At 47.0% G+C, this 20782-nt stretch overlaps 1 long non-coding RNA gene across 2 annotated transcripts in view; it reads right to left on the reverse strand.

The window, feature by feature from the left end:
- Nucleotides 1–19379, reverse strand: part of LOC120395486 — a 104623-nt gene extending 85244 nt beyond the window's left edge. Inside the window, exon 1 of one of the 2 annotated variants that reach the window (XR_005592660.1) lies at nt 19248–19379. This is a non-coding gene — a long non-coding RNA (uncharacterized LOC120395486). Of the gene's footprint in view, nt 1–16817; nt 16940–19247 lie in introns of those variants that run through there. The other variant, XR_005592659.1, reaches the window with a different exon arrangement.
- Between the last annotated feature and the right edge of the window lie 1403 nt (nt 19380–20782).

Genomic DNA, 20782 nt, shown 5'->3' on the forward strand with positions numbered 1-20782 from the left:
TCCCAAGCGGCCAAAAGGTCTCCCTTGCTCTCACAGAGATTGTGGAGCACACAGCAAGCAACAATAACTACGGGGATATTCTTTTCGCTGATGTCCGAGCGAGTCAGTAAGGTCCGCCATCTCCGCACACTCCACCACCATTCTGCACTTGCTCAGCCGGTAGTTGAAGAGTTCCTTTTCACTGTCCAAGGCGCCTGTATAGGGCTTCATGAGCCAGGGCATTAGCGGTAGGCCGGGTCCCCGAGGATCACTGTAGGCATCTGCACATCCCCAACCGTTATTTTGTGGTCCGGGAACAAAGTGCCTGCCTGGAGGTGTCTAAACAGACCAGAGTTCCTGAACACCATGAACCTTGCCCGCCCACCCGACGTTGATGTTGGTAAAACGTCCCCTATGGTCCACCACAGCTTGCAGCACCATTGAAAAGTAGCCCTTTCGGTTAATGTACTCGCTGGCCTGGTGGGCTGGTGCCAAGATAGGGATGTGAGTCCCATCTATAGCCCCACCGCAGTTTGGGAATCCCATCGCGCGAAGCCATCTATGATGACCTGGACATTTCCGAGTCACTACCTTTAAGAGCAGTTGCTCAACGATTGCGTGGGCTACTTGAATCACAGCAATCCCCACGGTAGATTTGCCCACGCCAAAGTGGTTCGCTACTGACCGGTAGCTGTCTGGCGTGGCAAGTTTCCAGAGGGCTATGGCCACTCGCTTCTGCACACTCAGGGCTGCTCGCATCCTTGTGTCCTGGCGCTTCAGGGCAGGGGACAGCAAGTCACACAGTTCAAGGAAAGTGCCCCACGCATCCTGAAGTTTCGCAGCCACTCTGTGTCATCCCAGACCTGCAGCACTATGCGGTCCCACCAGTCTGTGCTTGTTTCCCGGGCCCAGAATCGCGTTCCACACCATGAACTTGACCCATTGCCACCATGATCTCCACTGCCCGTGCTTTCTGAGAGGTCTGCGCCACTCTCCTCACCGTGCTGCGGAGCCTCCTCACCCGGTTTCTCAGCATCTGACTGTGGAAGAGGTGGACGATAACAGGAGTTGACAACGCCATAAGTGCAGCGATGATCGCAGCGGGCTCCATGCTCGCAGTGCTGTGGCGTCCGCGCTGTAACCGACCAGACAAGGGCGCGAACAGATTTCCCGCCGGCGCTTTCAAGGAAGACAGGGAGGGCGGGATTGACGGTTCAATGATGACACATTTTTCCCCCCAGCATGCATTGGGGGGAAATCCCACAATTCCAATGGGCAGCGGGGAGTGCGGGAACTGTGGGATAGCTTCCCACAGTGCACCTCTTCCAAAGTCGAAGCTGGCCCCGTGAATGTGGACTCAGAAGTTCGAATTTGTGTATTTAGTATGGATACACAAATTTGACTTATTAAGGTTGAATCCACAAATTCAACTTAAGTAGATTCGAAATAGTCCTGTAGTGTAGACAAGCCCTAAGATTCCAATTCGACAGAGAGACTTACTCACATGCTTAACTTGAAGTCCAAGGAACTACTTACATACTTAAAAAAATGCACTTGTTTAATTTTAAAACAAAACAGGATTAGGGCCTGTGTTTGTTAAAAACAAAGATTAAAATTACAAATTAATAGGCGCATGTGAGGTCTCTTTTCTTTAAGAGATTACAGCTGATGAGGAAAGAGGAACGTTTTCCCACCAAAGAAATTATCCCCTCCATCAAGAATTTTGAAACCTACTGTGGGAAAGGAGGGGTTAACACTCCTCTACACCTGGTCAAAACATGGACTGAAGTTTTTATAAGAGCTTTTGCAACAAACATGTCGCTTTTTTGTTGTTGAATAATGTCAACCATCTCGAGAAAAGATTACCAACCATCTTCTAGTTATTTATTATTTTGATCTTTGTGCAGAGTTTTCCAACCCTGAAGGGGACAAGCTGACAGTTGTGTCAGTTGGATGGGGGTAGGAGTGAATGCTGATCGTATGTCAGTAGGGATCAGGTGTTCATATCCAGGCATAGCTGAGGCATGTTAGCTTGCAGGGGGTGGGGAGAGGAAGTGGGAGGACATGTCTACCCTAGAGTTGGAAGGTGCAAATTTCCAGCTCAAGTAGACATACCTCATTCACAACTATTATGGGTAATATGCTAAAAAAATAGAAGTGTAGCCACAGGAGTGGGATGAGCTCCTTGCTCTGCAACACAAAGGAACCTCAGAAAAGATTTCAATGGTCCTCAGACAAGAGTCCTTTAATCTATACAATCCACTTGATTATATGGATGCAGCTACCACACAGTTACTTTAGCTTTTTCCAGGGACAGTTCCATCCTGAGTCCTTATATGTCAATGATTCAAAATATGCAGGGCATTAACACCTGTTGGCATGCTGGGGTCTGGAGCCAGCCCTGACAAGCGCACGCTTGGGGCGGCATGCCGCGGGGGGTGCTCTGCCTGTCGCCGGGAGGGCAGCAGGCGGCTCCGGTGGACCTCCCGCAGGCGTACCTGCGGAGGGTCCGCTGGTCCCGCAGGACCGGCGACTGCCAGAGCGCCTCCCGCGGCATGCTGCCATGCTTGGGGCAGTGCAATTGCTAGAGCCGCCCCTGCCTGTTGTCATAGTTTATGTTGTTATATGTAGGTCTGCTAGCATCATTAAGATTGCCCAGTATGTCCAGCTGTGAGACCTTGTTTTCAGTTGTTTAGACATTTGTCAAACTTTAACTCTTTGGGCTAAAAGCTTTCCATGGTGGGTGTCTGCCTCAGGCTGGTTTATTTATTCTTAAAATGAGACAAGGGAAATGCATTTTTCCCCCATTAAATAATTCTGGCAACCTCTTCTTTGAGAAGCTCTAATGATCCCTAGCACCTATTCCGATGGGCATGGTCAGGTCTAGTAGAGGTGTCCAAGCAAAGAGGCTTTGATGCCTTCCCTTGGAAAGACTATTCTGCAGTCTAATAGATTTATGGTGACCAGATGTCCTGATTTTATAGGGTCAGTCCCGATATTTGGGGCTTTTTCTTATATAGGCTCCTATTACCCCCCTCCCCCATCCCGATTTTTCCACACTTGCTGTCTAGTCAACCTAAATAGAGCACATAAGAGAAGGCTGAAAGGGGCTTGATCATCCACTATGTGCAGGGGTGTACACAAGGGGGGGGGGAAATCAGAGGCATGCTCCCCCTGCAAAGTCTCCATGTGTCCCTGCAGGAGAGGGAGGAAGTAGCAGGGCAGCTGGCAGAGCTCCTCCTCCCCTGACCCCTGCTACTTTTCCTTCCCTGCAGGTGGAGTCTCATACATTGCCTCTGCCTCCAGCCCCTGGCTCATCTCAGTGGGCAGTTTGCACAGCAGGTGGGGGACTCCTGTAGCTGCTGCTTCTCTACCCTGCTGCTGGAGTGGTGGTGGGGGGAGGAGGGGGAGAAGAAGGAACTGCAGGGACATGGCCAGTGCCACTGCTTCCTTGCTGCTGGGCATCCCCACCAGAGGTGTCCTGAGAAACCTGAGGGGGGGGGCATGTGACCCTTTCCTTTGGGTGCCTTTAACATGCCCCTCCAAAAGTGGTAAAATTATGTTCCTGCACACACCCCTGACTGCAGCAGCACAACCTCCCACATGCCCACTCACACAGGGGAAAGAAACAACTGAAATGCTGTTATTGAGACATGAAGGCACTTCTCTGTCCTGTGAACAGGAGTCCCTTCTTACAATTGGCACTGAAAACTAACCCTGATTTCAAATGTCATGCTTCTCCTTACAACATCCAGTTCATGTGAAAATAGACAATTAGCAACAATACAAAGGGCTCAGGAGACAATGGGCAGAATAGTCAGCCAGTAAGGGAACAGCATTTCATGGAGATGCAGAAACACAACAAGACCTTAAATAGAAAGGGAAAATGGCAACAGCACATATAGGCATTAGTTCAGAAAGTTAGGGGTAAGGGGACAGGGAGTCAGGATACCTGGGTGCTACTCCCAGTTCTGCCACTGTGGGGCTTTGGGAATGAGTTACATCTACGGGCTGTACCACAGTATTCTCCTTTATCCTGGGGAAGGAGAAGATGAGCACCTCAGCTGCCAGGGCCGGCTCCAGCTTTTTTGGTGCCCCAAACTGAAAAAAGAAGCTGCGATCAGCAGCAGCTCTACTGCGCCACTTCACTCTTCGGCGGCAATTCGGCAGCCAGTCTTTCCCTCCGAGAGGGACTAAGGGACCCACCACCAAAGACCTGGACTTGCCGCCCCAAGCACCTGCTTCCTGCTGGCCCTGCCAGCTGCAGCTTTCTGCCCCTTAGACTCTAAAGCAATTGGGCTACCTACCCCATAACCTAACCCACCTGATATTTCCCTCTTCCTACATGCTCAGGCAAGTCCTTTCCTGCCTTTGCTCCTGGACTCCCATTTTACCTTACCTTTGCGAGCTCTCCCCTCCCCCCCTGCATTGATCACAGGCTGCCCTTATCGCTCCCAGCAGGTCTGGTCCCTAGTCACATGTTTCCCTTTGTCACTTGACCCCTGTGCTCATTCCCTTCACCTGACAAGGGAAGCAAGACCTGGTAGAGGTGCAACTGAGCCCCCAATCTCCCATAAAAAACAATTCCCTCTGTTACCATCTGAGATTGGAAACCTTTGGTCTAACATTCCTTGTTGGCTATCAAAGGTGCTGAAGACATAATTGAAGAATAAACTGTTATGTTTAATTAATTCCAACTGAATGTGAATATTTTTATACACACTTCTCTCAATAGCAGAAGAAACTTAGATATCAAGGGTAGAAGGAACCACTATGATACTAGTCTGAGCTCCTGCATCACACAGCCTGTAGAATTTCACAAAGAACATCCTCCATCAAGCCCATAATTTTGATTGTGCAAAAGCACATCTTTTGGACACGCATTCACATGCCTTAGAGCCAACTGGATAAAGGGAAAAACTTCTAGTTGAGCTGTGACGGACTTAGAGATATGGTACAGAACCAGGAAACTGAAGACCTGTATTTTTCTATTACTGGCTTTGCCACTGAGTGACCATGAGCAAGTCATTTATTCTCTCTGTGCCTTGGTTCCCTCCCCCCCCTCATAGAGTGGAGATCACTAAGGGTGAGTTTACGATCCCCCATTTTGCAGGGTGGGAAACAGACAGATGGGGGGACTACACAGATTATAGGATCGGTATGAGCAGGTGACAGGTGTGCATGTGGTGCAGCCCTCATTGCACTTTGCATCTTGCACTGGGGACTTTTAGCTTGGCTGCTAGCCTAATGCCCACACCCATGCACACCTGGCACCACTCTCACTCTGCACTCTCTCTCGCTCCCCTCTCTCTCTCCTCTCAATTCCACAGTGCTCTCCCCCCAGCCTCAGCAGCCAGGTCATCATCTCCTCCTCCCTCCTGGGGGGGGGATCTCTGTAACAGTCACACCCCCCCCTGTGTGTGTGGTGTGTGTGTGTGTGTGTGAGGGGCAGCAGCAGAAGATCCAGGGGCCTACTCCTCCAATCTGGGCCCCCCATCATGTCCCTACTAGCCCCCCCCCTCTGCTCTCTAACTAAACTGCTTACTGCTATAATTCCCTAGGCCACTTCCCCTTGGCCCCAACACTATCTTTGCCCTCACCTCACAGCCCACAGCTGCTCAGTCCTATCCTATATCCAGCTCTCGATCCCCCCCCCCCGGTCCTGCTGCTCTCTGCTCTGTCCAAGTTTTTTTTTTTCTCTCTCCAGACACACCTTCCTCCCTCCCTCCCAGCCAGCAGCAACTGATCTACTCTACCCTGCAGCTTCCTTTTATCTGAGCCTGCTGGGCCTGGATTGGTTGCTCCCTGATTGGCTGTACTTTACATAACCTCTGTGGGCTGCTTGGAAGACTCACATCCATTGCTCCTTCCAGGTCAGGGTATGATTAACCCCTTCACACCTGTGTGTGGTAGACATGCTATCACACCCCCATACATGATTTAACACCATATGGCTGACATGATTCTTAAGCATGTATGTCCTGTATTTTGACCACAGGTCACAGAAAGGCTGGAAACACTTTCCTGGCCATGCTGGGGACTGAACAAACTCAACTGCTCACTTTTTGGTCATTCATCTGGAATGAAATATAAAATATGAAATTAAATATGAAATCACTGCTGATAACATTTGAGGAGGACACAAAGATTGGTGGAGCAGTAAATCATGAGGCCAGGCCCATCATGCAAAGTAATCTGGATCATCTGAATGGGCCTAAGTTTACCAACCAAAATACATTTTAATACAGCCAAATGCAAGGTCCTAAATCTAGGACCAATGAATACAGATCAGACCTATAGAACAGGGCTGGTACCCTGGAAAAAGTGCCTCAGACAGATTTCAGGGTCATAGTGAATGAGCAACTTGACATGAGCTCCTACTGTGCTGCTGCAGAAAAGGCATCTAATGCCATCCTTAACTATAGAGAGGTAAATAGTGAGTAGGTGATCTTACATTTTTATAGGGCATTAGTGACACCTGGAATACTATATTCAGGTCTGCTTTCCCGATTCCAAAAAGAATGCTGAAGAACTGGAGTAAAGAAAAGAGCCATAAAAAATGATTGAGGGCTGGAGAAAATGCCTTATGGTGAGGAATTTAAAAAGCTCAATATCTTTATCTTTTTTTAAAAAAAAATCAAATTGAGAGGTGACTTGATTATGATGTACGAGTACCTTCATGGGGAGAAAATACCCATGGTAGTAAAAGGCTCTGTAATCTAGCAGAGAAAGGCTTAACTACCACCACCACCACAACCACACACACTAGCTAGAGCTTGAGCCAGACAAATTCAAATTAAAAAAAAAAATTGTGCCTTATTTCTCAATGGCAAGAATGACTAATGTGTGGAACACGCTCCCAATGAAAGTGGTGTCTTCTCCATCTCTTGGAGTCATCAAATCACAATTGGATTCTGGAAGATGTGATTCAGTTAGACAAGTTATTGTGCTCAACACACGCATGACTGGCTGAAATGTAATGATTGTGATACAGAGGAGGTTAGACCAGATCTAATAATCCTTTCTAGCCTTAGAACGTACAACTTCATGACAAACTCACTGTGGCAAGACAAGCAGGTTCTGCTATTTTACTGTATTGCCTGTTTGATCTCTGAATCAACCATGCGTGAGTGGGGTGATCCCTGTGAAAGTTTTTGTTTCCCATGGGACTGGCCATCAGCTATGCAGGGGATGCTTTTCCTTCACTCCCCCACGCCCTTCTTTTCTCTTATTCATCCTCCATTCATATTCTTCTGCTTGAAATTCCTTGAGATCTGGCTCTACCAGTGGAATGGATCTAATGGCTGGGCTCCTACACAGACTTGCAGGGAGGGAAAGCAGTCTGCTGCTGCCAGTTCTATTCTGGAGACCCTGGAAGCGATGTATGGCTGCTGAGCAGGCTGTACCGTTGCTGCTACTTATCCCATTTCCTGCTTTAGAACACTGACCAGTGGTTGCTGGAACTGCCCACTTGCCCCTGCTGCTTGCAGAGCTTCAGGGTAGAAGAAATGGTGTTCCCTGCCCCCCCCACATGCACCGGGAAAGCCACATTTGGGGCTGCTACTCACCATTCATCTAGTGGGACACCAACAAGATGCTTATTTGTAACTCTAGAAGTCTTTGCCTTGATTTCAGTGAATTGTTACTGCATTTTCTATTATAGGGTCTGAAGTTACTGGGGTTGAGACATGGTCTCTAGTTTGTGTTTGTCAGAGAAACACTAAACTTCAAGGGAACAGATCAGCATTTTAGGAAGAAAACAAATGTTACAGAGATGCTGTAATTCTCTCCAAAACAAACATTAACTCTGTCCTTGCAGGGTTTGTAAACTTAAAATAAAAATTACACACACACGTTAAGGTCTGGAAACACCTAATTGGAGCTCCTAGAAAATCTTAACTCTGCCCTGCAGTGAGTTATACCAGGGGGAGGAAATGAGAAAAAGAAAGTCTTTAAAAATCAATCTAATCAGGGTTCATAAACATTGCTATACACAGGTCTTAATTGTATAGTGAGGCCATGCACCAAGCATAGAGTTAGTGTTCTTTGGTGTCTTTGAGTGAACCAAATTCTCAGAAATTAGTTCACACTCTCCCAGAGGGAACTGACACCATGGAGTTTCAGATTTTCACATGCTGCATTGCTGGCCTACGTCCTCAGAGTAGTTGTGATTCACTTCTACCTCTAATTTCTCAGGTTCTGCTACACCTCCATGTGCTGGAACATCAACCCCTCCACAAGTCTTCTCCTGCCATGTACCTCATACTATTTCCTCCCCCTGCTGCTGCTAACACCAGGCCACTCAAAGCAGGGTGTGAGTGCCAGCCCAGGATACCATCATTACCAAGGGCTAAAGGGACAACATGATAAGGAGACACCGCTGTTCTTTTTGGTACCACTCCAGCAGAAATCCTGAGGCCTAGCTCCTTCCCCCAGATTATCAATGCCAGGCTGCTATCTAGCCCTGCAGAGAGCGATGCTCTGCTGATGCCGTTAAGACCCCGATGCCTGCCTCTGTTCCCCAAATTATCGATGTCAGTCTGGTATATGGCTCTGCAGAGAGGGAAATCTACTGCTGCAGAAACCCTGATGTCTGGCTCATTCCCCTGCCCCGGAAATTCTTTGCCTCCCGTCCCCACTACACAGGCATCTCATTCCAGTCCCAGACTGTCCCAGGGGATGTCATTGAGAGCACAGGAGAGAGACAGACAGGCTCCCTGGTCTCAATTCCAATGCCCAGTTCCTGGTGGCAGTTACAGGAAAAGCCCAGCTTCACCCCTATAGGCCTGGGCTGGAGCATACTCAGTCACTCTGTGGGGTGAGTACAAACAGAGCGGCCTAGAGCGCGCTGCGCTGCCCAGCGCCGCCGCGCGCCGCGCGTCCCCCCCCCTTCGCGGTCCCCCCTTGGGCGGCTGAGCTCCTCGCCGACGTGCCTCTGGCAGGCGTGCCCCGGCCCGGGCCGGACCGACACCTGCGCGCGCCGGCGCGATGACTGGGCGGGGAGGGAGCGGGGACGGGGGGGGCGCGCATGCGCGCGCGGGTCCGCGCGTCGGCCTGTCCCCTGGGCTGCGTGGACCTGCGCCCAGGCATGCTCAGAGAGCCGCCAAGCCGCCCGCCGCCCGAGCAGCCACCCCAAGCGCCTGCTTGGCGCGCTGGGGTCTAGAGCCGCCCCTGAGTACAAATGCCATCTGGTCATCATTAGGATTAGCAAGGAATGGATCACGCTCCATGAGGATGGAATCTTTAAAGATTAAAATCTCCTATTCAACTCCAAGTCTCTACTGAGCAAGTGCAAACTGCCATTTTTGGAAATCTCATAACTTGGCCAAATCAGGGTGGATTTTCACTGGGAAAAGACCTATCCCTGGTATAAAGGCAACCCCTGACAAATTTCAAGTCCCTGCTCCAAAGTTCAAAATAAAGTAGCCTCAAGAATTTTTTAAATGTGAGCAAAGCTTATTCTTCCATAGCCTCATTCTTAGCAGTAGTATGAAACAGCCACCCTGCATGGAAAAGTTTACCCAAACAGTTAAATCTTTGCAGTTTGATCATCAACACATGAAAAACAGGGTCTTATAATGGAAAGCGATGAGCAACTTTACACATGATGCTACCTGCCCTGCCTAGAATATATACACATAGGAAAAAACATCTGTGTACAAATGAATACAAGAGTGTGCATATGTAATAAATAGGAAAGGCATAGTAATATGAAAATGAAGTTCTTTTTTTTCCCCTTTTCAGTCAAGTTCTCTCCTCTGTCCCCCCTGCTTACTGCCTTTCATCTGAGTGCATCATAGGCCTCAACATCGCAATGACCAAATGACAGTCTTACTGTGGCTGTTTTTAAGAATGTTCGTTTCAAAAGCAGAAATTTCTGAAGACATATGGTGAGCTAAATATGCCAGAGATTTTCCCAGATGGCTTCCTCTACACAGGAACATGCCCCTCAGGTAGAAGCAATCAGAATCCCCAACACACAACTATATGGTAAAAATCCTTAGGCAAAAGGTTCTATTTATTCCAGAACTACACAGGGATAAGACTTCTGCTACTATCTGGTCCAATCCCAAGGTTCCATTGACTTTGAGTTACTTCAAATTTACTTTTGGGTAAGTGTGATCAATCACGCACAAATTTTAATTATACGAAATGCCTTGATACTAAGCAAACATGCAGAGACAAGGTGCAGAGACTTCCTGTTATAACAGCCACTGTGCATCAAAGAGGCAAGCACCAAGTTGCCTAAATTAACCTTCTACCAGAGCCAAAGGATTCTATGGAAGAGTTCTTGAACTTCAATGTGTTATGTGCCCAAAACTAGTCAACTTGAACAGTGATGTTAGTCCCACCTCTTTACACTGGTTCTCTCACTATAACAAGACTAGAGAACATCCCAGCATAGGCAGAAGTTGACAGAGCATGGGGGATACTGCTCCCCCGCCCCCCAAAACAACAACTAGATATGTCACATAGGAAGTTCTTCTTCACGCAGCGCACAGTCAACTTGTGGAACTCCTTACCTGAGGAGGTTGTGAAGGCTAGGACTATAACAGCATTTAAAAGAAAACCACCATGAATTTACCCAGTTAAGTCCATAAATGGCTATTAGCCAGGATGGGTAAGGAATGGTGTCCCTAGCCTCTGTTTGTCAGAGGATGGAGATGGATGGCAAGAGAGATCACTTGATCATTGCCTGTTAGGTTCACTCCCTCTGAGACACCTCGCATTGGCCACTGTAGGTAGATAGATACTGGGCTAGATGGACCTTTGGTCTGACCTGGTACGGCCGTTCTTATGTAGGTGTCCCATTTTTGCATTTTGAAAAGGTGGTCATCCTACCAAAGGACATTGTCAAAGCCTCTCTGAAGGCTAAAATCTCCAAGATAAATGTTAATAATGATGCGATTGCTGCTACCAAATGTTGCAACACTTGTAGGGCAATATTCACAGGGAGACTGTTTAAAATTAGGAAGGAGACTATTGGGAATTTCTAAAAAGAAACTGTTCCTCTATGGGAGAGTGATTATTAGTGTTGGCCTTAGAGATTAGCCAATATTTAGGGCCTTGCAAGGTTGTTTCCATTATCAGGACAAATCAGTAACAGACTAGCATATTCTTGGTGTAAACGTCCTTGAATACAAAGAATGTACACAAAGGTATGTTTCCCTGAACACAGTAACAAACAAAACCCACCACAAACTGGCAATTTCCTTGCTCAAATATCCCCAAAACTTTCGTAAGAACAGCCATGCTGGGTCAGATCAATGGTCCATCTAGCCCAGTATCCTGTCTTCTAATAGTGGCCAGTGCCAGGTGCCTCAAAGGGAATGAGCAGAACAGGTAATCATCAAGTGATCCATCCCGTTCTCCCATTCCCAGCTTCTGGCAAACAGAGGCTAGGGACACTTCAGACCATAGTTTAGCATCCCTTGCTAATAGCCATTGATGGACCTATCTTCCATGAATTTATCTAGTTCTTTTTTGAACCCTGTTATAGTCATGGCCTTCACAACACCCTCTGGCAAAGAGTTCCACAGGCTGACTGTGCATTGTGTGAAGAAATACTTCCTTTTGTTTGTTTTAAACCTGCTGCCTATTAATTTCAGTGGGTGACCCCTAGTTCTTGTGTTAGAAGGAGTAACCATTTCCTTATCTACTTTCTCCATGCCACTCATGATTTTATAGACCTCTATCATATCCCCTTTCAGTTGTCTCTTTTCGAAGCTGAAAAGTCCCAGTCCTATTAATCTTTCCTCATACGGACGCTGTTCCATACCCCTTGTGATAAATGAAGGGGAGGGCATAGCTCCCTTTTATGGACACCCAGCCAGCCATAAAATATCTCTTGGTGGCTGTTCTCTGCTTGTTTTACCTGTAAAGAGTTAAAGTCCCCCAAGTAAAGGAAAAGGAGTGGGCACCTGACCGAAAGAGCCAATGGGAGGGCTAGAACTTTTTTAAATTGGGAGAAAAAAAAAAAAACAAAAACATCCCTTTGTCTGTGTGTTGTGGTTCTCCGGAAGAGAGGGAGACGAAGAGCACAGCAATGCTGTAAGCAGCTTTAAAACTAGGTTGGGTGGGGGTGGGGGGAGAAGAAGAAGAGAAATCAAATCATATCTCAACCCTACTTATCTAAAACCCCAAATATGTAAGTAATCAGGGAATGTCTAGGAAGATGCAACTAAGGTTATTTCTTATTGGCTTGTGAACTCCTCTGTGCTAACCCCAGATGCTTTTGTTTGCTGTTAACCTTTATGCTGAACCCCCAAGAAAGCTATTTTGGGTGCTTAATTTTTGGAATTCCTCTTGTAAAATTTAGCAAAAGCTTAAGTTCCAGATGTATTTTCTTTTAGTTTTAAAAGAAAATATTTTTAAGAACAGATTTGGATTTTTGGTGTCCTAAGACGTTTGTGCATATGTTGTTTAATTAGCTGGTAGCAACAGCTAATTTCCTTTGTTTTCTTTCTCAGCTCTTCACTGGGATGGGGGGATGAAAGGGCTTCTTGGGTTCCAAAAAGGGGGGGTTGCATTTGGGTGGTGGCAGCGTTTACCAAGCCAAGGTCAGAGAAAAGCTGTTACCTTGGAAGTTCAATACAAGCCTGGAGGGGCCAGTATTCATTTTTAAAAATCCTTGCGGGCCCCCACCTTCTGCCGGAGTGGGGAATCAGCCTTGACACCCCTAATCACTTTTATTGCCTTTTCAGTACTGTTTCTAATACATCGTTTTTGAGATGGGGCAACAACATCTGCATGCAGTATTCAAGATGTGGGCATACCATGGATTTATATAGAGGCAATATGATATTTTCTGTCTTGTTATCTTTCCCTTTTCCAACATGGTTCACTTTTTTGACTGCCGCTGCACATTGAGTGGATGTTTTCAGAGAACTATCCACAATGACTCCAAGATCTTTCTTGAGAGGTAAGAGCTAATTTAGATCCCATCATAATCCCAACTACACATATAAAATGTTTTCCAATGTGCATTAATTTGCATTTCATTCCAGCAAGCTCTGTACTCAAGAAGTTATCCCTCCATTTTCTCTCATGGAGACACTCACTACTCATTCTCCTGGATTTCTCAAACTCCACAGCCTGCTGGCTGTAATAAATATCCTACCCCAGCTTTTGCTTCCAGGGAAACCCCTCAGTCTACACAACTTAGCTCTCTGCCCTGCTGCCCACTGCCTCGGCCAGTAGCCTGAGATGGTTTTTACTACATAGATCAATCAAAACTGTTTTTCTGTCAAGCCTGAAAGAGGCTTTAGATAAGAGATCCTCCTTCTGGCAGCCATTAGCACCTTTCAGCATAATATACTGTTTGTGTTACTATTGCAATTCAGGTGAAGCAACAGATACAAGAAAGAGTGTAAACAAAGAAGCAATGGCTGTGCCTTTCATGCTGTAAAATAAGATTAGTAGTGTTCATCTCCCTTCTGGAAGAGCACTTTCAAAAACATTCAGAAACTAATTTTGTATTAATAAATGTAACCTCACTACTTGATCCTGCAACAAATCCAATTCAAAGGAGAGCTAAGTACAAACTGGATGAACAATTATTTCACTGCTTATGTGAAAAGCAAGACCCAGGTTTCCCAAGCTTATTTACCCTACTTATTAGGCCCTTAACCCATGACATGAAAAGTGTCAATGTTTTCTTTTTAATTCCTTCCCTGTCCCCACCTCCTGCCCCAAAAATCAGGCTTAAGGGAGGTTTGAGTTAAGTGACTTAATCTGAGAGAATAAAAGGATCTACTGGGTGGAAAGCCTAGGCAAATACATGGGTCGGACACTTGGCTCTGTATGTGACTGTTCTTATTTCTTCTGCCTGTGAATTTGATATCCTTGATCCAGCTCCTGTGTAAGGTTGCCAACTTTCTAATAGCAGAAAACAGAACATCCTTGCTCTGACCCCTTCCTCTCCCCTTCTCCAAGGGCATTGCCACACTCATTCCATCCCCCTCCCTCTGTCACTTGCTCTCCCCCACCCTTGCTCATTTTCATTGAGCTGGGGCAGAGGGTTGGGGTGCTGGAGGGGGCTCAGGACTGGGGGAGGGGGTTTGGGGCATCCTCCAGACAGCACTTACCTGAGGCAGCTCCCAGAAATGGCAACATGTCCTTTGGCTCCTAGGCACAGGAGCAGCCATGGAGTCTCCACACTGCCTTTATGCCACAGGCACCACCCCCACTGCTTCCATTGGCTGTAGTTCCCAGCCAGTGGGAGCTGCAAAGCTGGCACTCAGGGCAGGAGCAATGCACAGAGCCCCCTGGCCGCATCTGTGCCTAGGAGCCAGAGAACATGTTGCCATTTCCAGGAGCCACGGAGCCTGCCTTGGCCCCATTGCACTACTAACTGGACTTTTAATGGCCCGGTTGTCAGTGCAGACAGGGTCCCTTGTCAACCAGGCGTTCCAGAAAAAAAAACAAACCCACAGATGCCTGGTAACCCTACAGAGTCCTGTGAGGGTTCTGTCTTCCAGGGCCACAAGCTCACACCCTAATGATCAACAGGCACACCACAACAGTCAATGGAGGGCAGCTATTAGGAGGGGTCATGGTCAGGGCACCAGAACACAGGGCCAGTGGACCATGGCACCATCACTTTTAAAAGTGGGAGGCCTCCCACTTTTTATCAGCCATAAGGGCAAGTGACAGCAGGGAGTGGGTGGAGAGAAGGAAGGCAGGGTCTTGGGGGTTGGGGAAAAGGCAGCATGAGGGCACGGGCTCTGGGGAAAAGGGTAGCATGAGAGTGCAGGGCCACAGTTCAGGTGCCTATGGGCCCCCTCCCCCATCCTCCACTTTCAGAGAGCTTTCGTCACTCCTGTGGAAGGAAAGAGATTGTCTCCCAGGTAGCCAGGAGTAATTCCATGTAGTGCTGTGAAATTCAGGACACTCATGAAGACCTTGTCTATACTAGAAAAAATTTGCCGGTATAGCTATCAGGAAGACCTCCTAAAGCACATGCAGCAAAGAGTGCTTTTGCCAGTATACTTTATACCAGTTCTCCAAACAAAATAAGCTACTGTGACAAGAGGACTGTTTTGCTGGTAGAACTACTGTGATGCTGGTACGTCATACATGCCAGCTCTTGCCCAGGTTGCAGGTTTGGGTAAGAACTGAAGCTCTCACTGGAAACCAGATCAGTTCCCCTATGTTAGTTTTTCCTCAAGATAGGCATCAGGTCTTATAAGAATGTATTTAGTGTTTAGATTCTGTGAAATACTTGTAAGTTGATGCATGCATCAACTTCACTGGTAATGTCTATAGTTCAAGCTGTAAGTATATATGTAAGGTTTGCTTTATAACTTTGAAAATGTTGGCTCTGAACTTGTGAGGCTAGGCCTGGGAATCATTCCCCCACCTCCACCCACCCAGAAGGGCTATAAAATCAGATGGACTGTCAAGGAATACCTCAATACAAACAATCAGTTAATTGCCCCATCCCACCTTGGAAGTGCTATGTGCAAGGAAGCATGTCCTGTGGACTTGGAAATTGAAGGAAGAAAATAAAACAGTCACAGGAAAATCTTCCATCTCTTTGCTGTTTGAACTCTCACAGGGCAAGAGCCACCAAACTGAAGCCAGAGATCCCCAGGGGCTGCCTCCTGGGTCCACCCTGAAAGATGCTTTGAGTTGAGAGATCATTACAACTCTGTCACACTGAGGATCTAGATGGTAACTCATTTGTGTTTATATGTTTGCTTGCTTTAACTTGTAAATAACATTTCCTTTTCCTAGTTAAAAAGCCTTTAGATAGCTTATGATAGAATTGGCTACAATTGTTGTCTTTAGGGTACCAATTCATCTGCGGTAAGTGACTGCTCTCTTGGGACTGGAAGGAACCTGAACATGGTGTGATTTTTGGGATAAATGACCATTTATCCCTGAGTCCAGTTTGTCTGGGTGGCAAGGAGAGTCTAAGAGGACAGTCTGTGACTCCACAGTAAGACTGTTCTAGTGACCATCAGTTTGGGGTGTCTGCTCTGTTTTTGACAGTCTGCCCTGAGGTAGGCACTTATAATCATGAGCCACTCCAGACAGCATGACAACTATAGCTACACTAGGGTTGTTGCTGGCAGAGCTATGTCAATCAAAGGGTAAGGGAGGGAAAAAACAATTGCATGCCTAATCAACATAGCTATACTCACAAAAGTTTTAAGTTTAGACCCAGGTGTAATGGGGTGCACTGACCTCTCACAAGCTTCCTCGTCTCCCGCCCCCCAATCTCAGTGCATGGTACCTGCACACACACTCTGTTTGTGGTGGGTCTTTGGTGACTCAGCCCTCCAGCCATGTCACAGTCTGTCTGGGAGATTTAAAAACACCTACACCCTCACACCACAACCACCTTCTGGGATATATGTCCAACAGGGGGCCTCTCAGCTTCATCTGTAAAGTCTCTCAATCTGAAGAATGCAGCCCTATCTCTGGGCTCAGTCATCCCAGCAGGACCTATCACGGTACACCGGTTCAAACTGTCTCAACCCCTTCTGGGCTCTCTCAAATTGTCCTGGCTCTTCAACAGTCCCAACCCTGGTGTGGGACCATGTTCCCCAGAGCTCCCTCCCTGAAGACTCTTAGCCTCTCTGGGCCTTTTTGGCCCAACTCATCAGGTAGGCCACTAAAATAGTTCAGTTCCCCTTCTAGAGCACATCAAAGTCCAGGCCACTTTCCCAGTGACTGGTAGGGTGGGGAGCTAGGCCCACTCTCTACTCCAGATCCCAGCTGAGGAATCCTATAGCTAGCAGCTATCAACCAAATCCCTTTGAATAAACTATGTTGCTGCTAGGATTCCCTGGGCCACTTCCCCACAGCCCCAGCTCATTCTTTGCCCTTACCTCAGTGTCTTGTCCTGATTGAGTCCCAGCATTCCCCCCGGCCTCTGCCAGCACTGCTCTGTGCAGGGACCCAGCACTCCCTCAGCCAGCCAGGCACACCATCCACACTCTTCCAACTCCAGCAGAAAACTGATTACCCTCTGTCCTGTAGCTCTTCTTATATTAGCCTGCTGGGCCCCGATTGGCTGCTCCCTGCAGCCTCTCTGATTGGCTGCTTCCCACACCACCACTCTAGGCAACTTGGAGGAACTCTCTACTGCCCGCTTCTGCAGTGAGGTGTGGCTGAGCTTCAAGGGCTCCAGCCCTAGTCCCCTTACATCAGTACAAATCTGAAGTAGCTATACTTAAATCAACAAGTTTACTTCAGGCTGATACTAGACTAAATAAGTGCAGAATTTAACTCATTGATTGGAATTGCATTGGAACTGGACATGAACTAAATCCTAGTGCTAATATAGAGTTTTGCTTGTATTTCATGGTTTGGGTTTACCAGGGATAAGGCATGCTTAGAAGAGGGCCTTCACTGTTGAAGTTTGCTTCTGCTATGCTATCAATATGTCTAAACCCAGCCAGGGCTACACTGAGTCTTAGCTCTAAACCCTGCTTTTGGGGCAATGCATAGCAGTGCCACCTCAGTCAGAGCCAAATGCATAGTAACTCAGAGGCACAAGTCCTTCCCTCCAGGAGGAAAGTGGTTTCCTGCTGTGCTATACAGGACGTAGCTGACTTCTCCACTCACTCTCTGCTTTGCCAGCCAGGATGTGATGAGGAGCTGAGCCAAGCCTCTGCCAATACCCCAACCTACTTGCTCATGGTGGGGTGTAGCAGCTGTGTGGAGCCTGCTTTCACACTGGGCCTGTGCTTCCTGTCTGGCAAGTCCTATATAATTACACAGGGAGGAGTGAATTAACCCTTTCCCTCCCACTGCTTACTCCCATTCATAGCCACATAAGGGTCAGACTTTCACTGAGCCCCAGCATATATCTACATTGCAATAAAAGACCTGTAACATGGTTGCAGCTGGCCCAGGTCAGCTCACAGAGCTCAGGCTGGAGGGCTAAAAGCTGCAGTGTAGATGTTCAGACTCAGGCTGGAGCCTGAGCCCTACGAGGCCATGTCAATTCACCCAGGCTCCAAGACTTGATGCTGCAGGGTTTTTTATTGCAGTGTGGACATACCCTTAGAAAGTATTATAAACCACCTGTTTGTGCAAGCTATTCTTTAACCTCTAGCTCTGGAATCCTTAACAGCCAGCCCACATGCCAGGTTCCCTTGCTCCAAATTGGCATTAAGGCAAAGTTCAGCCTATTGTGCTATTGCTTAGACAGCTGATGAGAAGGGATGGCCCTCAGTCCAGATTCATTGGGATGGCTTTAAGGTACAACACAGCAGGTTAGTGTTAAGAAGCAGGATATCTATGCAACTCAAGCAACCTCCTTGGTACCAAACAGAAAAAAAAAATCATATATCATTCTTTTCCATTTTCTTCCCTCCCCATCACCTTTTTAAATGAGTGTTTTTACTAGCTAAGTGAATGAGGCAGATGTTGCCTGAGTCTTTATTGCAGGGATTGACAAAGTGGCTATAAGTATGGCACATACAAGGAGAATGCTTCTTTATGACCCAGTAGCAAGAACTGATATGATATACATCCCAATTTCCTTTTGTCTTGCAAAGGAGAGAGAGTGTTTGTTCATTTAGTACTGATTTAAGTTTGTGGGGAAAAATCCTACTCCCTCTCGGTGTAAATGTCTTCTCTCTCTCACATAAAACTATTTTAGGTGCTGTATAAAGTGTATCTGAATAAGAGATGTGACTTCTTATTTATTTATTTATTTATTTATTTAAGGCCTGCTGCTAGAGCACCTCCTTATGGCTGCATCTGGGGAAGAGCTCTGTCTGGTCTGACACTCCCTTCTTTCTCTTGCGCATGCTGTGGATCCTCTCACACTCCAGGAGTTACAGTGCTTTCTCTTTCTGAGTCAGGCTACTCCCTCTTCATGGCTTGGCCCTCCAGCTAGATCACTATGGGTACATCTACACTGAGATGCAGGAGAGCCCTAGAGTCCAGGCTTTAGGCCAGGCCCAAATCTCTACACCACAGTTAAACAGTCCCATAGCTTGGGCTACCCATGGGTGCTTAATTGCAGAGTAAACATACCCCAAAAGGGGGGAAAACACATAGGGTATCAGAGTCTTTGCATATGACCTGCCTGAGACACTGTTCCAATTCATTACCCAGACAGATTGTACCACTTCCCCAGTGGCTTGTAGAAGAACCTGGGCCCAGACACTGCTCTGGGTTCCAGCTCAGGAACCTTCAAACCAGAAGCCAAGACCTGTACCATCTCAAACCTTGCTGATGTTTCCTGAGCCTTTTCCTACTCCACCTCTATCACATTTCCTTCTCCACCACCTCTCTAGGCTCACCTTTCCCTCTAGGCTGCAATTCCAGGGCTTCTCCTTTCCTCTTTGGCTGCCACAAGACAATCTTCAACTGCCTTCACTGCTTGGCCTTATCTCAGCCCTGCCTGCTCCTGCTTAGCTGGGCTGTGTCCTCAATCAAGGATTTCCTGTCAAGACTAACTCTCCCTCAGGTGTGACCTGTCAGGTTTTTTAGCCCCTTCTGAGTCATGTTAACCCTTTCTGGGCTTAACTTTTCAAAAGCCACTAGTGCTGTTCAGTGCCACAATTTTTGGGAGCCCAACTTGAGATAACTTGAAGATGCATGATGTTTACAAAGTGCCAAAGTTCTGCTTTCTGAAAATCTGGCCCCTTTAAAGGGGTTTCAAACTTGGTACCTAAAAATTGATGCCACTAATCACTTTTGGAATTCTAGGCCTGGATGTTAAAAGCTGGCAATTCCTGTGAGAATTCCACATTGTCACGCTTCTCACCGCTGCTCAAAATTCCTATTAGTGAGTTGTAAGAATACCACACAGTAATTTTGCCTGTACCACTGCTATGCTATGGCTGTTATTTCAAATTCTGCTACTTGAGCTTCTCTATTCTTCTGGGACTACTGCATAAAATTCAGAGTGAACATTAAAACGTGGCTGCAATTCAGTGGTGTGTTTGCACTAAAAGCAGACCAACCCTATGGATTTACCCTGTTCAAGATTCCCCGCGCATAAGGAGATTCTCTACCCATGTAGAACTGCTGTAGCAATTTCTAAACTGCACACCCCCTCAGCCACCAACATAAGAGGCATAATGGGGAGAGGGGATGTGGCCAGGGCTTCTCTGTAAAAATTCCTGGCTACCAAAACTGCCCCCTAGGGTCAGAGGCAGATGGTGGCGGCTCCATGCTATGCCTGGGGATAGACCAATTGCTCACTGGCTCTAGTACATTTGCAAAGCCCTTCCCCAAGCTACAGTCTGTTTTCATCAGACACAGCCATGGATCTGGGCCTATACAAAATTGTATAAAATAAAAACAAACCAGGGAACACGCAGGCAGTGTGCACACACACGAATGTAAAAATACTGAACAGTTTGGGACTTTTACCTACATCATTTCAGCAAATTTATTTCCACTCCAGACTCAAACGCTCAGATCCAGAGGGTGGATGCAAATGTAAATGCTCAACCTTTCGAGGGCTTGAGGGGTCTGCTGGTATGTTTTGAAATGCAGTAAAGAAAAAGAGGTGGGTTGGCGAGAGGAAGGAGTAATCTTTCAGGAGTATATTTGGGGAAGAAGGACAACTAGCGCTACAGAGGACAATCCATACGCAAAAGCTACCAAAGTCTTGGCTTGGACTCAAATTATAGACATGGAAATGTGCTGTTAAATACTGTCACATCTCCAAAGGTTCCACCAATTAGAAGAAGAAAGTAATCCTCGGCTATAAGGAAAGTGGCAGCTGTTGTTTACATTAAAAGCCAGTGTGTATGTTTGAGATAGAGATATATATTTTTTCACTCAGTGATATACATATCAGTTTTGAGCAGAGATGCCCAGAGCT

The sequence above is a fragment of the Mauremys reevesii genome, linkage group 1 (genome assembly GCF_016161935.1).
Source record: "Mauremys reevesii isolate NIE-2019 linkage group 1, ASM1616193v1, whole genome shotgun sequence".
NCBI lineage: Eukaryota > Metazoa > Chordata > Testudines > Geoemydidae > Mauremys > Mauremys reevesii.